Below are 3,460 nucleotides of genomic sequence, written 5' to 3' on the forward strand. Positions count from 1 at the left end.
GACACACACACACACAGGACTCCCAGAGGGTCATGGTCAAACACCTTCTTTAAGTCCACAAAACACAGATAGGCTGGTTGAGAAAACTCATGCACTCTCCAGGACCCTGATGAAGGTGTAGAGTTGGTCCAGTGTTCCACAATCAGGACAAAAACCACACTGGTCTTCCTGAATCTGAGATTCGACTTTTCGGCGGACCCTCCTTTCCAGGATCCCAGAACAAACTTTACAAGGGAGGCTTAGGAATGTGATCCCCCTGTAGTTGGAACACCCTTTGCAGTCCCCCTTTTTTAATTATAACAAAAATTGCTTTTGGCGAAACTTGCTGAATTTTAATTGAAGAGCATTACCTTAGAGGTTTCAGAAGCAGGATACTGTAACATAAGTAAGCACTGTGACTGAGTGGTCACAAAGTAACACAGGAGGGACAAACTTCATACCAGAAGACAAGGAGATAGCACCAGAAGTCATTTCATATGAGAGAGAAAATTTGTAACTGTTCCTGTTCACTCTGATGTTTTATGGAAAGTGTAAATTATTCAGACTTATCTGGCCCACAACATCTTTTTTCCCTGTTCTTCAGAGTGATTGCTAAGACTTGTCATTATTCCCCTGATCTAAAGCTGCCCTCCTCAGGCCTGATGCAGTAATGCAGAAACTAAAGTGCAGATACATGCTTCAATCTGATTTTCTTAGACATCACAGAACCACAGGAATTGGTTAAGTGTTGGCCTTAGAGAAACATTTACCTAATTCTATTCAAATATGTATTTGAAGGCATACAGCTTTAACAGACCAGGTGAAAAAAAAGACAAGTAGACTTCTGACCGTCACTTAGACAAAAAAACTATTATTTCCCATCATTAAAACGTGAAAGGCAACAATGTTTTTGCTAGTGTGTGCATGTGCACACTAGCAAAGAGAAACATTACAACAAAGTGATTATAAATTCTACCTTTGCAATTTACTTTGTAGTTATCCATCCTTTCTATTAGTCTGCTAAAAATAGGATAGCGCAGCTGGTGCTGCTTTCCCCATCTGCACTGTATGACAACTACAGTACGTATGCACACACACATACACACCAACAAACACAGTAAGGGCTATGTTTCAGCCTTGCCAGCTGAACCTCATATTGCTGTGTAGCATGAAAGCATTTGTGTTTCATCATTAATTCTGGATTATTCTCTGTTGATGTTCCAATTCGTACTTGGAGAGAAAGAACCTAAAACCTAAAATAATTCTCCCTCGGATAGAATCAGGGAAAGGATCATTCATATTGTTTTTTAATAATTTCATGTCCGATTTAGTCCTAGCAGAGAGCTTAATCTAATCTGTTCTGATTTTTGTTCCTATTACTCCAAACAAGGGCTTCCATCCATGAGCACTGGATCAAAACTACATACAGTGGCTTCAGAAAGTATTCAGACTCTTTTCACTATTTGCTGCGTTGTTATGTTGTAGAATAAAGCCACAGTTATCTTTTTTCTCAATAATCTGTGCTCAACATCCCATAAAGAATACATGAAAACAGAATTTTGTAAATTTAAAGCTGGTACAATTCTGTAATGTCACTTTTTGATCAATATTCAGACCCTTTTTAGCCTCAAGTAGTTTTGTCTGATGCAACAACTTTTGGACACCTGGATTTAGATTTTCTGTCCTAAGCTCAGTCCAATTGGATGGCTATTTTCAAATCATCCCATGATGTTTGATAGAGTTCAGGTCACTGCATTGGCTAGGCTACTATAGGGCATCAACAGAATTGTCCATAAGTAACTACTGTGTAATCTTCTCTGTGTGCTTTGTGTAATTGTCTAGTCAGAAAGTCAAATTTTGGTTCAGTCTGAGGTCCAGAGCCCTATGGAACAGTTTTGTTTTTGTTTTTTTTTGTGTGTGTGTGGATATATCTGTGCTTTGCTTCGTTCAGCTTTCATTCGACACTAACCAGTCTTCCTGGCCTTGCTGCTGATAACATTTCCATTGCAAGATTGTCATGCTTCTCTGAAGGGATGCTGTTGGGTAAATGTTCCATGGTTTATTTCAGACATGTTATTTTTGATTTCATCAGACCCAATATTCTGAGTATATATATATATATATATATATATATATTCAATCAGGCAGAGTCTTCAGATGCATTCCAACCTAAGAAAAAAATGATAGTGCAGACTAAGTGAGACTGAGATATCTTTAGAAATCAAAGTCAATCTTATACCACATTTTATCCATTTGTCAAACAGTTTTCCATACCCAGTTGACCCTCGCAAGATCACAGGCAGCTTCTCCCTTGCAGTTTGTTATGTTCCTTAAACAACTTGTCTTTGTGTCTTCGATCCCGTACAAGCCCCCAAATTGTTATGTCCCTATGTGCCTGTGACGTGCATATTCTTCAAATACAAAAAGTCATAGAAAACATTTTTATATTTAAAAAAGTTGGAAAAATTCACACAATTTAACCCATTTTGTTCCACAACTGGCATATTTTCTTTTGAACTTGGCTCAGCCAAAGTGAAACAGGAAGTGACATCAAAGGGGAACTCTTTAAGAAAGAAAACTCTCTGGTTTTTGTTTATTGAAACATTACAGGTATTTGAACTCTGAGTCTTCTTCATTTCTCTCTGATAGACACTCAAAATAATTTTAAGAAACATTAGATTCTTCTCTACAGTCTGTGTTGTTGGCTTTTTTAGCAATGCTCTGTTCACATGCAGACATTCCCCTTTGACATCACTTCCTGTTACTTCACAGGCAAACATCTCAACAACTGTTCATGTCAGCAACATGAAATTTCCTTTTCAATATTTTATCAATGTCCTCTTTCTAAAAATGCATTCATGTATATTACAAAAATTTAAAGTCACAGGCACTTTGTTCAAAGTTAAGCAGTCAAGACTAAATATTTTTGCTTCTTAAAATGAGAACTATGAACACAACACCAGCATACTAAAAAGTCTTAATAAAAAACATTAAGTTACTGAGCTTTACAAAACTAAATGTTCAAACCTCTACTTATTTTACTTACCCAACTAACATAAAAGATCACATTCAGTTTTCCAATCCATAAAAAAATTACAGAATTTAGATCTTTCTGTGATGGGTAAAAGTGATTCAATGACAGGGTGCTTTCAATTAATGCACCCTCAAACCATACACATAAATACAAGCAATTGGAGCTTAAACGGAAATTATACTTTTATTCAAAAATTAGATCCAATCTGACATCTTCTGTTTCAAATATCTATCTTCATGCCATTATACTCTCAACCATGTCGTACTGTTTACCTGTTTGGTCTCTTACAACAAATGAAATCTTAGAACCCATAGTTAGGCTCTACAACAGGGCCTACAAAATTCATAAAAAAAACTTCCTGGTTTTCATTGTCTGATGCCTTGACTTTTCATAATTTTGTTTTGTATAGTAGTATTAATTTATATTTTCAGATCTTCCAAGGTGCCA

General features: G+C 36.4%; 1 protein-coding gene across 2 annotated transcripts in view; it reads right to left on the reverse strand.

Moving 5' to 3' along the window:
* kcnh2b (potassium voltage-gated channel, subfamily H (eag-related), member 2b) overlaps nucleotides 1-3,460 on the reverse strand; it is a gene marked incomplete at its 3' end in the record, with an annotated part of 194,411 nt that overhangs the window by 81,309 nt on the left and 109,642 nt on the right.

Source organism: Austrofundulus limnaeus, unplaced genomic scaffold (genome assembly GCF_001266775.1).
Source record: "Austrofundulus limnaeus strain Quisiro unplaced genomic scaffold, Austrofundulus_limnaeus-1.0 Scaffold391, whole genome shotgun sequence".
Taxonomy (NCBI): Eukaryota; Metazoa; Chordata; class Actinopteri; order Cyprinodontiformes; family Rivulidae; genus Austrofundulus; species Austrofundulus limnaeus.